This window comes from Cydia amplana, chromosome 7 (genome assembly GCF_948474715.1).
Source record: "Cydia amplana chromosome 7, ilCydAmpl1.1, whole genome shotgun sequence".
In the NCBI taxonomy this organism is placed as follows: domain Eukaryota; kingdom Metazoa; phylum Arthropoda; class Insecta; order Lepidoptera; family Tortricidae; genus Cydia; species Cydia amplana.
The window spans coordinates 11,120,264-11,134,244 of NC_086075.1; the positions used below are offsets into that span (position 1 = coordinate 11,120,264).

The following is a 13,981-nucleotide window of genomic DNA, read 5'->3' on the forward strand; positions in this document are numbered from 1 at the left end:
ATTTCCTTTGCCGCCTTTAAAAAAAATATAACTGTAATGGAAGTGTATTTTTCTGCTGAAAATACACCAACCTATTTGAGACACCTAAATAGTCGCGGTATCAACATTATAATAATAAGTACTGATCATCTGCTTCCTTCATTTGATATGGCCATTTCAACTTTTAAAAAGTTTGGAACATTGCAGTCCCGAAATCAAGACTGCAATGTTTTTAATTTTTTGACTGACCATAAACTACGCACTTCGCGACCTATTTTTTAACCGGCAACGTCGACTTTGCCGTCCATTTTTGAGAAAAAAGTAGAAAAGTATCTAGTAAAGTATTAAAATAATGTGGTGGTGGAATTAACTGGCTCTATATAATTCTAGGTTAAAAATACGAGTGGTCTCTTTGCGTGTTGACTCTAACTAAATCACATTCTCATTTTCTATGAATATACGTCCGATTCTACCGGAAGACCGAAGATAATTCTTAAAGCTCACCGACTGTATAGCTGCTTCGCTTTCGTTTAGCATACTAAGTAAAGAAATGCAACTTCGAACTTTTCTATTATGTTATGAATGACGAGGCGAATAGTGAATGTGCATCCGTAATTCCGTAATCGCAGTATAATACCCATGTCGAGGTCGAGCTATATTAAGAAGTCCAGACATTTTCGTTTCTGAATTAAGGAGTTGAGCCGGGTGCAAAAGAGTCAAAGGGTCGAGAGGTGCTCACAGACAACCTATCAAAGTTCGCAGTGTGAAAAACTTATTAAGAGTCACTTAAGTGTTTTTCTTCATGTAATCCCTCCTTTCCAGTGAAATCATCTCACCAAAAACATTCCTCGTTAGCGCATCTAAGGCAATTGCATTGTTTTCTTTTATTGAGATGAGGTATTAGTTAATTAGTTATTTACGATACAAGTGCGGAAAAGAGGAAATTCGAAACGAGTGGCGACAAATTAAAACACGACCGAAGGGAGTGTTTTAAATCGACACGAGTCGCGAATTACCTATTCGCACGTGTATCGTAAGTACAACGTTTTACAGTATATATATACATATATGGCACTTTAAACTTTCGACATACGCACCGAAAGTGCTCTTTCCCGCACTAGTTCGGGAAAGTAGCACCATATGTACATTACATGACATTATGCAAAAGTACATTACATACCTAGGGAGGTGAATTCGTGAATGCTCCAGATCGCAGGTGTTTGTGGCCCGAACCGAAGTTGAGGGCCATAAATATGCGATCTGGGGCTTTACGAATTACCGCCCGTGGTTTGTCTAAAGTTTTACGTCTTACCTTGGCCAGGCCACTTATGGGCCTAGGGTGAGGTATTATTTGTATTATATTGTATTGTGTAATCTTAAGGCCTCGTACGGGAATAGGCCAAAAGTATTTTGAGCACGTTTTTTGTCTTTAGGTGTGAGCGTAGAGTTCGTCTAAGCTAACTTTTCACCGACTAGAATAAAACAAAGTGAATTGTCATTATAAAAGTCATATTATACATATAGAATACAATAACATACAGATAGTAATAGTCATACAGGGATCAGTTCGCCTTTGTTGTATTTTATTTACTCTGTAACTGTGTTTCTCGTGTTTTTATTTATACGTACATATTTTCAAAGAAATTTGATTTTAATGATGACATTGCTACACTTTTGTCATTGCAAATCCCATGCAGAGTTAGTTTAGCCAGACTGTACGCAGTTTTAAAAACAGTTAATACCTAAATATTAAACAACACAAGTTCTTCTTCTTCGGTGCCGTCTCCGCCGGCTATTTTCACTTTTGACGCTGTAGCTCGAAACAGCGATCTGGTGCTCATCTTGAATCAGCATCTTGAGTCTTCTTCCACGTTTTCGTTTCGTCGCAAGCTACAATGGATTATATTAGCGCTCGACTGTCTAGGGTAGACAATAGCACCACAGCCTGCTCGAGTGATCAAACAGCTACTCTCACTAAGTGGGCGAAACTAGTTTATTTTCAAAAGCCCCTGATTCATTGGATGTTTTCGGAAGATTGCCGCCGCTAGCCTTGTTATTTTAACATTTTACCTGTTTTTGGGTTCAGTTCACAAATAAATCATTCGTTAGAGATATTCTCCATTACGTGGGGCTATCAGCAAGTAATGTTTTTGCAATTCACTGATATTAAGTAAGACATTTATCAAAATAAAACGTTTAGTCTTCGGCGGCGGTTTAGTTAGCGGCGGGTACCTACGCTTTACGCGTTTGTTTGTATGAATGTACATTTTACTACTTGAAAATATTGAATGTTATAAAAATGATACGCATATTGTGTATATGTTACGGGTAATGTTAGAACAGTGGTTCCTAACCTTTTCAGTCCGGTCACCCCTATGACTAACTAGGGAACCTGATTTTACCCGTCCTCCCAATGGTAATAAAAAAATAAAACGTGTACGTTTGTTGTATTGTTATATTAGGTTAGCTTATTACCCCCGTAAAATACCAGTTTTACCCCTACGGGGGTAATTACCCCCAGGTTAGGAACCACTGTGTTAAAAGATGAATTAAACTCATGGTTACCCTGGTATACCCAGGTTAACCCAGGTAAACTTAACTTTATAGGTATGTATAGTAATTATTTTTGTTTAAGTAGTATGAGATTGAGATAAACTAAACGTAAACAGAGAATATACCCAGTTTCCGATGCTACGCGCCACGTGCCTACCTAATTGATTTCTTTCGTAATATTAAAAATATGATATCCTATCATATTTTTATTTTATTTGGAAGCCCTTTGGATATTTGGAAGCCTTTTTCCGAATATCGCTTCTTATCCAATCCAAATACAATAATCTATCTATTTAAGCGTAAATATTTTACTTCAACATTCACTATTATCTGTATCTGTAATATTTTACGACTTCAGTTCATTCTTCAGAAGGTTCAAGCTTTTAGGTAAGAATAATTATGTATAACAACATTAAAAAGATTTGCAAAAAAATTTTTTGGACATCGCATCGGTAAAAAGCAGGTACCTATTTATGAGACTCTTAACAGATTCACCACTGATCTACCGTCGTAGCGCTACGTCGTAGCCGATAACAGGGGTTTCCCGTTATGTAGCGAAAATACTTCGTAGAGGCAAAACGACAACGTGTCGCGATAACCACTGAATGAATATTAAAAATAAAGGGAGGAAAACATACCGATTTACCAGTCACCTGTAAACGAGTGCAAAATGACTTAATTGGAATACGAACGAATGAGTGATAAGATAATAATATAATGACGTACGGCCGGATTGATATAATACGATATGAATTGGATATGTCAGTGTCAAAAGTGACGTTCCTTCAAACAAAAACGTATCTTTAGCAAATTTTTGACGTATCTTAAAATTCGAATCAGGCCGGTAACATCTGTTTTCATTAATTACGAATGTTTTGACAACAATTGTTTGACTTTGAAGTACGTATAACGCGCTATTTCATTAAAGTCATACAGCGCTCGTATGTCCTCTCATTTGGTTAATTTGATTTTGAACGGCTCGTGTAAAGCAGAAGGAAAAGCTCTCTGCTAATTTGATATCGTTCATTAACAAATTGTATTCGACTTGTAAAATACTTAATTATCTACATAAAGAAAACTTTACTAAAAGTAAATATTTATATTGAACGGCCGACGCTACGACGGCAGTGTTTAAAATTTTCAGTTAATTAATAATTGCGATAAAATATTTTTGCTCTCCTTTTAGTTTGATGCCAAGTTGAAAGTTTCTTAATTAAGGTGATAAAGTTTTTTAATGGAATGTTTAAAAACGGAATGTAGCCGCCGTGCAGGGCGGGATTTCGACGACTTCAATAAAATTCTTGGCAGACTGTAGTTAGTCTAGCCGTTAATTTCAAACAAAAACTCAATTAATTCCAGAGTGATATTTTTGTTATCAAATTTAGTTATTACCTGAGTACTTAAAGCCACGGAATTTTTTGCTGTTCTTCTGCGAAACAAATATTAATATGTATCGGTGACAAACTCTATTAGCTCAGTAGCTATTAGAATTTATGATTCGGAGTTCGTTCAGATTTTACTGAGGTTTTTATTCTCGTATATATTTTACTGTACCAAAATATGATGAAAATCATTTTATTTATTTTATTTTATTGATCAAATAAGTATACACAGCATTACAGTATAAAACTAAGGCACTGTGAAACTACAAAATAAAAGAAAATATCAGTAGACAAAGAAAAACAATACACATACAAATAAAATTAACTACATTAATACGTTAGATTTGGGCGACGACATAACAGCGTGGCTCCGTTGCGTCGTCTGACTTGGTGTAGGATTCGGCAGATTGCCCCGGAACCGCCGAAACACCACACCCTTCGGCCAGAAGTCCGCGCTTGCGATGGTGTCCTGCAGCGGCCGCGGCACGCGCACCACAAATGAACTGAAGTGCACATAGTGACGCGACTGTAGCTGGTGCACCCTCAGCGTGTAGCCAGTCTTCCGACGAACGATCATATTGGTTTTGCACGATTCCTAACTTCAGGCACCCTTTAAAAAGGAATAAATATGTACAAAGCAATACGGCAATGTTGTTTGAACTTTATAAATGTTTGCAGCTTATTTGGAAACTTTTAATTAGTTACCTGTCCGACGGCCGTGCTCGCCTCATTCGCTTTAAATTATTACATTATACGAATATTCGTATTCATATTTAGTACAGGGGTAATTATAACGAATTACGAGTATGTGACCGTGAGCTTTCATCCAGTTGGCAATTCAGAGGCTTATTTTCAAATACGGCATTGAGTCTGAATCGAAAACTTATTAGGTTCCACGCACACGAAGGCCGATTACAATATAACATTTCAATTCAATTCAATTCATATTTATTTCAAATAACAATAGATCCATATTACATTCAAATTAAAAATCACGAACACACTTAAGGTAATAAATTAAAATTAAAATTAAAACTAAAACAAAAATCCAATAAAAGTAAAATTAAATTAAATTAAGTTAAAATAGACACATTAAATTACAATATACTAAATATACAAGTCACATTCAAACAAACACAAAATAAATAAACGGCACAACCTTCAGTCACATATTGATGAAGAGACATGAAGGTCATTCCAGTGTCTCGCTATGGGGAGTCCAAACTGCTGGCGATCACGCCCAGAATGCTGTTGCTACTCTCACGCACACGGCGCATGATGGAGGCGACCCGCTTCCGAACAATAGCATGGAAGCCGTCTACTCGCGCTTCCGCAAACATGCCCGACGCGCTGCAGTACCTGGATTTGTTACGGTTTTGTTTTTATTTGATACGACCTTCAAGACTGCTCACGCTTATGCAACAAGGTCACCAAGACGATCGTCGAAGACGTGTCAAAACAAGATCAAACCATAACAAATAATTTAATCAGAATCAGCCTCGCTCTCTTAGATTGAGCTCGAGCACGATCGTCGAAGACGTGTCAAAACAAGATCAAACCATAACAAATAGTTTAATCAGAATCAGCCTCGCTCTCTTAGATTGAGCTTCTCAGTACTGTACAATAGATAAGTACGTATGCTCCATAATGTGATAGATTCAAATAATTGACAATGCGAAGCACTGTTACTGAAATTAAGTAATATTGTATTGTTTTCGCTGAATATACGCCCGAGGTATTCGTAGAATCCGAAAATTGTCAAATGGAGCACGAACATGGTAATAAGATGCCTATGGTATTTTCTTGCAGGTAAGTACATGTCAAATAATTGGAGGGTACGACGAGCTCACGTAGACGGAAACACGTTTTTTGAATATCTTAGGAAATATTCGTATTCTCATTACTGGAATATCGGTGTGACTGTTTGATGAAAACTCTGACTAAGTGAGTGTCGGACTACGCGCAACAGAGGGTTTCGTATCTTCATACGGTACGAAAAACGCTGCAGATTAAACACCGTACGAGTACAAGTAAAGTTGGATAAGGTAAACGTACTGGTGCTCGACGCGGTCCCAGTACATGTCATCTTGAAACTTAAGTCATTGTCAATAGAGGTGACAGCAGGATGTCATCTATTGGGCATTAGCATGTCGAACACTAGTACGTTTACCTTATGGCAGAAGAAACAGTAAAACCAAGTGAGCGCATTAGAAACGAGTCTTGAAAAATATGTGGTGCGAAGATAAAAGTCAGAATTAGAATTATGAAAATGAAGAACAGTGTGGTGAAATCAAAGTGTAGATACCTACCTACAGTGGATGAATATATAGTGACAAAAATTGTAACAGCTACATACGATATGTTCAGATGGTTTTGAGACGCGCAGAAAATTGATAAAGGAAGGCTAACAAAGAGGGTCGTATGAGGGAAAAGTGAACGCGGCAGTTAAAAGGGGAAACCTTAACGAACTTTCTTCGATAAAAGTCGGCTATATCTACCGATTATTTCCGTAAAATTTACTCCAAAAATATTTTAAGTACCTATCCAACGACGCTCCACAATTTATTTATTCCTACTGCATGTGCAATGTGTATGGGAGGTAAGTACCTGCCGTATTTTTTACTTCATTGTAGACATGATTAATAAAATGTAGGTAACTCGTATATCTACCATATACTGACGATAACTGACCTGACCTCACTGAGCGAAGCGGCAGACGCTCAGATGGACAGACGGACCTATCAAATTAATTATTGACTGCGGAACCCAAAAAATGAGTAACACGAACAAAATGTTAGGTATGGATGGTGTATGTGTAGTACTCCCGTGAGACTCGAATATATTAAAATTATTACACACACACACACACACACACACACACACACACACACACACACACACACAACGCTGTACACGCCACGCTATCGCTTAAAACGATGCAGTCAATGCTTCTGTCGAGGATCCTCAAAACGGATCGAATCATGTCGAGCGACTATTCGACTAAAATAATACGTGAATCCCGTTTAAGATATTTTTAATATATTGGGTAGACAGTTCGTACAGTCAGATACAGATTTCTCTGACCGACTCTGATTTTATGAACCTACTATATATTTTGACGTTACTCTCGTAGCAAGAATGTTATGTTTAGATCATTATGCACACTTCTGCTGCTGACTGTACCCATTTTCCAAAAAACTAACTAAAATAACTAGATTCTGAATTATAATATATATCTAAAGTATAAAATCGACACCGCTCACGCGGAAGGCGCTCGGTACCTGCTTGCAACCTTTACACCTTATTAAGGTTTGGGATCTCAAGATATATTTATTATAACATTGAGCCGGGCATTAAAACAACAATTTACTGTAAATGGGTATCAAAATATTCTGTAATTACGCAGACATGGCTATTCCAGCAGCATGGCTTGCGTCATAAATTTATTAAAATGGCGGCACGAAGCCGAAAAAGTGGTGCCTTCGCCTTGGAGGTTTTATTGAGCGGGCATAAATTATCCTGTCTCCCGCAGAATTGAGACAAATGAATATCGGGGGCCCGTTTCTCAAAAGCTTGTAAATTGTAAACAAGTGGAGACTTCCACAAAAGCTGTCAAAAGTGACATCCGCTTGTATTACAAGTTACAAGCTTTTGAGAAACTGGCTGCAATAGGCTTGATGCCAATTTTTATTAATACTATCAGTCTATCAGTGTTTTTAGGATCAAAATGTCTATATGGGACCCATTGCATTAAAGCAATACAAAAGTCAGAAATGATAGTCAAAGTCTGAAAATATTGCATTTTAGAATAGAGAGTTGCAATATAATCTCATGTTTGACAAAATGTATGGAATCGAATGGTACCATTACTTTTTACCTTTATTGAAGTAAAAAACAAAAAAAAATTAAGTCCTGTATTTTTTTATCATTTCCATATAAGTACACATTATTTTAATATCCACACTATTGTAATACATTTCTCATTAGCTATCTATTTTACTAGATTTTTTTATAAAATTCAACATCTGTCATCATCCCTATTACAGCTAATTAGGTATGCCATTCATAAAATAGGTAGTTGTGGGCGCTATAAGCTCGTTCCTAATACATATAAGTTGATCTCGCAATTCGAGAACCCATTAAGATATGAGTTTTAGTGTTTATTGTCTGTGAGTGTTGTGTATAAACTTCAGAACACAAACTTCGCGGCGATGAATGGGTGAAAGGAACTTGTAGGGCGGAAAATATTTAGCTGCGTCCGGCTCTCAAAAGGTTACCCAGTTTACAGATGTGCAAGTTGCGGAAAGTTTCCATAAAATTCTATAAATTCTCGGAAATTTCATGAAACTTTCACTAGGAAATATTGGAAATTTAAATTTAAAATTGGAAAGTTTCAATTCTCATACAAAAATGTAAGAAATTTTCCGAATTTTTCCTACGTCAAATTTCCGAAACATTTCGCAATTTTGGAAAGTTTCCTTAGGCACATCAGTAACCCAGTTAAATGTAGGCACAGAATAAATAATAGTATACTGCCGTACAGAAAGGAAACTTCCTACATAACCGAAGTTTAACAGAGGTTGAGGGTTTAATCATGCTGCACTATCTCTTTCGGCTAATTAGGGTTGTCAAAATTCAAGTAATTATCTTATCTGTGGTTGTGCACGCAAAGGGACCTCAAGTTGTGCTTAGCCTAATAATTGCTGGAGCAATGCTGAGCGCAACGGAGTGGAGTTTAACAGAAGCTAGGAGTTTCGCACCCCTGGCGGTCTAGCATGAGTTGCGTTCTCGCGCGCCACTCCATACATCTGGCGCGACTTTAAGTATGGAGGGCTGCGCGAGAACGCAACTCATGCTAGACTGTCTGATGTAGGTAAGTATTTGTATATTTCATGTAAAAATCACTGCCACAGAAATATAATAAGGAAGTTTTAAAAATGCCCTCATTAATTATATAAAATAGGTACCAACCCACAGTCGCATTAAATTGTAATAAAGTTCAAATGTGTACCCACATCATATCGGAGACATCCGTAATTTACGTGATTGACAAGCCTGCTTAGAATAATAAGAATAAGAATAAGAAACCATTTATTGCAACACAAAAAGCATACAGGTTACAAAACATAAAATGAATATATAATATTTTAATATTTAGATTTATTTAAGTTATTTTTGTATGATTTTTTATATACCATTAACCTTTTGTATAATACAAACATAAAGGGATTAAAAAAATAATAACAATTGTGCGGCAAAAGGAACACTTTGTATTTTAGTTTCTATTTTATTTTGGGTAGTTCCATTTCATAACTTTGACGATAAACAGGAAATCCCACCTCATCCCGTAGTCCCTCGTAATTGGGGTAAGATGGGATTTTGGAAGATTGTTGGATCGATTTTTTTTATTATTAAGTAGTAGGTATTACTATAGCTCCATTTTAAATTGGAATACATTATTTTTTTGCAGTAGCCTTAAAATCCCATCTCACCCCCCTTTCATTCCTTCTCTCCCCATTCATAACCCAACTCTCCCCGCGAACCCTACTGGTGAGTAGGGTTCGCGGGGAGAGTTGGGTTATGAATGGGGAGAAATGGGGTGGATTCTGACACTTTGACTGAGGATGTCTTGTCTGTGGCATATGTATACATTACCTACTGACAAGTTAGCGTGGTGAGAGTCTATAAATATGGTCGCTGTCGTAACCTTTATCACTTGTGTTTTCGCAAGTTCAATCACTACCACTAGCCTTCGGCATGGCCGTCAAACTTATACCTGATTTGTTCATGTTCATGACACTCGTTATCAACAAAGAATGGAAGACATTACGGGACCCGTATGCCATATAATGGTCCGGTAAATGCTCAGTCTATGTGATAAAAGCGTAACTCTGACAGTATTTCTATTTGGAGAATAACATAAATCTCTTAATCTTATTCTAACGAAGATAGTCCACTATAAAAATCAAAGTCAAAAAAAGCTTTTTCCTAAAATCTCCTCAATATTGTATTACAACTGGAAACTAAAAATTACGGTGTAGCACCAGGGGGCCTAGCCAAAGTGCCAACCGTTTGCGTTGTAGCGTAGCGAACGAAACGGTAATACCTGTCTGTCACACTAATATGGAAGAGTGATAGAGAGACATTACCGTTTCGTTCGCTACGGCGCAAGCGATTGGCATCTTAGCTAGGTCCATTGATAAACTATCAATTTAATTTTTTAGCTTTTAATCTTTTGGACGCCAATGCACCATATATATCCGCACCGTAGGTTCAACGCCAAAGACCGATTAATCGGTCACAGACCACAGAGCAACATAGACCTACGTGCATATGCATAAAGTTCAATTTCAGTTTTGCCACTTCGGTGACGTGGCGTCAGCATGACAGCTTTTGTGTTTGACACGGCGTCGAAAAGGTTAAGAAACTTAAGAAAGATACTTAACAATTTTATGTAGATGACGTTGACATTTACGATGACGATGTTACATATCGAGCCGCCAAACAACTCTCATATTGAAGACTCAATATAATATTAAGTAACATAGAAACAATCTAAGTTATTGGTCTAAGTCAAAGGAGCATGAATGTACAGTCACCTGCAATAATATGTTACCCTTTGAAGGCCGCAAAAATATGTGACATGCTCTTAATGGCTCTACAAATTAGATCGTGTCAAATTATTTTTGCGGCCTTCGTTGTGTAACATATTATTGCAGGTGACTGTACCGCGCAATTCGTATTCCTGCTTAACCTTTTCCACGCCGTGTCAAACACAAAAGCTGTCACTCAGACGCCACATCATTGAAGTGTCAAAACTGAAATTGAACTTTATGTATATGCACGTAGGTCGGTGTAGCTCTGATCGTCTGTGACCGATTAATCGGTCTTTGGCGTTGAACCTACGGTGCGGATATATCGGTCATTGGCGTCCAAAAGGTTAATCTACAACAGCCGCGTCAGATATGCCAGAACTTGAGTAGGTAACTAACTACTTTAGAGACTTCAAGAACTATCTACACACGGTATGTTAAACATTTTCGGGACGAGGTACCATCCCACGGGGCGCTCAAACTATGAGAATCGTGTAGTTGCTTTACTTAACCACAGTAATAAGTAAATACCTACCCACTGCGTTTTTAAAAATAAATGTTATCAAAACTAGTAACTAGACATATATTTTAAACCGATTATTTAATGGACAGATATTTCATTTTATACTCTTAAACCTATTTTTGTTAATACTTGTAAGAATTTACTTTCTTTCTCAGCCAAAAGCTCGACAACCCTCACCTATTAAAATTTTATCACCCCGAATTGGCCATTTGCCGCAAGCGTTACGATTGCCTCCGTGGAAAGGCGCCTTTACCCGAACTCATAACAATAAACTCGATTAATCGCGTCCCGCAACATACAATATCGTCGTGTTCACAATGGCCGTAATAATTATGGTTTGCGGCCAAATTATTCACCGTGTAATAGATGTACGGGTGAAATGTGAGCCTGATTAATTATTGGTCTCCAACTAAGTCCGGTTTTGCGCATCCTTTTTGTACGTTATCAATATCGAGAACTAATAACATGCTCCCGTTTGGGCCGTTTGAGCGCCTCATAATATGTAGGTACATGAGTCTAGACTTACGTACCTACTATATTTTACCTAATAATAAAATGGAAAAAAATCAAAGTAGGGGTACTTTGACTTTTTTCGATTTTATTCTCTTTATTTATTTATCATCTTAAGTTAGGTTAATTTATAATATGAATATAAAAATAAAATACAAAAACACTTACAAAAACAATACAAAATACTTATAAACATATTATAAAAAAACCTAACCTAGGGTGCCGCCAGCAGCGGGGCAAGGCCCAAGCCCAAGGTCGATTTTATTATTATTATGTATAAGAGTTCGGACTGAAAGACATACGGATCAAAGTTCAAAACGTTAAATGAATACAGCATGATTTTTTTTAATATCATAAGATATTTTAAGATAATATGCAGGAATCCTACAAACATTCTACCCGGAAATAGTTAACCCCGTTTTTTTTTCAACCGATTATTATTATTATCATTTCTACTACGCCGTTTTATCCAAAAAATATAACTAAAAATAAGTTTGAGGCATAACCAAACCTGGTGTGCCTGGTAAATCAAATTAACTAACTTATAAAACGTACGTTTATGATAAATTAAGTTCAGAAAATTTCAAAACTCATTCACGTGACTTGACAGGCACGTATCTTATCCACAAAGTAAATTAGTCCGTTCCAATTAAGTATATCTTTTATTTTGCATAATGACCTTTGTAATGAGACAAGTCGGTAGTAAAGTCAATTAGCTTTATGTCATACTAGCTGTTGCCCGCGACTTCGTACGCGTGGATTTGTATATTGGTGGTTATATATTCTACATTAGCTTAGAACATTATGCAGCAAAATATTGCAGTAGGACGGTTAATCATTTGATAATTATTAATATTATACAACGCATGAGACTTGTCTTTCACAACCTACGAAGTTTCTAGCCCCTAACTAAATAAAATTGTTCTCGATAATCCCTCTCAACCCCCTTAGAAGATTTTCATGTCCTCTATTTAATAAAACCTACTACCTAACTACCTGTTTACGAAGTTTGAAGTAAATAAAATTTGAACCCAATATAAACTTTCAACCCCTTTTTAACCATTTTAGGGGATGATTTTTTAAAAACGCTGAAGTTACTTTCTTGTCTTCTAATAATATGCCTCTGTACAAAGATTCAAGCCCGTTCTCACAAAAATGTTTGAACTCCATACAAACTTTCAACCCCTTTTTCACCACCTTGAGATAAAAAATTTCAAAAACGCTGAAATTATTTTTTTTCCGTTTTAAAATAATACCTTTTTATGAAGTTTCAAGTTCCTAGCTTAAAATAAAATTTGTACCCTGTACAAACTTTCAACCCCTTTTTGTTCTTGTGTGTGTTTGTACTTGTATTGTCTTCTAATAATATCCCCAAATACAAAGATTCAAGTCCCGCGCTCGAAAAATTTTTTGATATCCATACAAACTTTCAACCCCTTTTTCGTCACCTTAGGGGATGAATTTTCAAAAACGCTGAAATTAGTTTTCTTGTGTTTAAATTTAATATCTTTTTGCAAATTTTCAAGTTCCTACCTTAAAATAAAATTTGCACCCCAAGACGAAATTTCATCCCCTTTTTAAATCCCTTAGGGGTTGAATTTCCAAAAACGTTGCAATTACTTTATTTTGTAATTGGCTATTATGCCTTTCTAAGAAGTTTCAAAGCATTTGTTATGGATTCAAACTTTCAACCCCTTTTTAACCCTATTAGGGGATGAATTTTACAAAACGCTGAAATTACTTTTCCTGTCTTTTAATAATATCCCCAAATACAAAGATTCAAGTCCCGCGTTCGAAAAAATATTTGATATCCATACAAACTTTCAACCCCTTTTTTACCACCTTACGGGATGAATTTTCAAAAACGCAGAAATTAGTTTTCTTGTATTTTAATAATATATCTTTTTACAAACTTTCAAGTACCTAGCTTAAAATAAAATTTGAACCACATACAAACTTTCAACCTCTTTTTAACCCTGTTAGGGGATGAATTTTACAAAACGCTGAAATTACTTTTCCTATCTTTTAATAATATCCCCAAATACAAAGATTCAAGTCCCGCGCTCGAAAAAATGTTTGATATCCATACAAACTTTCAACCCATTTTTCACCACCTTAGGGGATGAATTTTCAAAAACGCTGAAATTAGTTTTCTTGTATTTAAATTTAATATCTATTTGCAAAGTTTCAAGTTCCTAGCTTAAAATTAAATTTGCACCCCAAGACGAACTTTCATCCCCTTTTTAACCCCCTTAGGGGTTGAATTTCCAAAAACGTCGCAATTACTTTATTTTGTAATCGGCTATTATGCCTTTCTAAGAAGTTTCAAAGCATTTGTAATGGATTCAATCTTTCAACCCCTTTTTAACCCTGTTAGGGGATGAATTTTCAAAAACGCTGAAATTACTTTTCTTGTCTTATAAGAATATCCCCATATACAA

At 36.3% G+C, this 13,981-nt stretch overlaps 1 long non-coding RNA gene across 1 annotated transcript in view; it reads left to right on the forward strand.

Moving 5' to 3' along the window:
- Nucleotides 1-209: 209 nt before the first annotated feature.
- Nucleotides 210-13,981, forward strand: part of LOC134649684 (uncharacterized) — a 72,474-nt gene continuing 58,702 nt past the window's right edge. The window contains exon 1 of the long non-coding RNA XR_010096985.1: nt 210-308. This is a non-coding gene — a long non-coding RNA (uncharacterized LOC134649684). The remainder of the gene's footprint in view (nt 309-13,981) is intronic.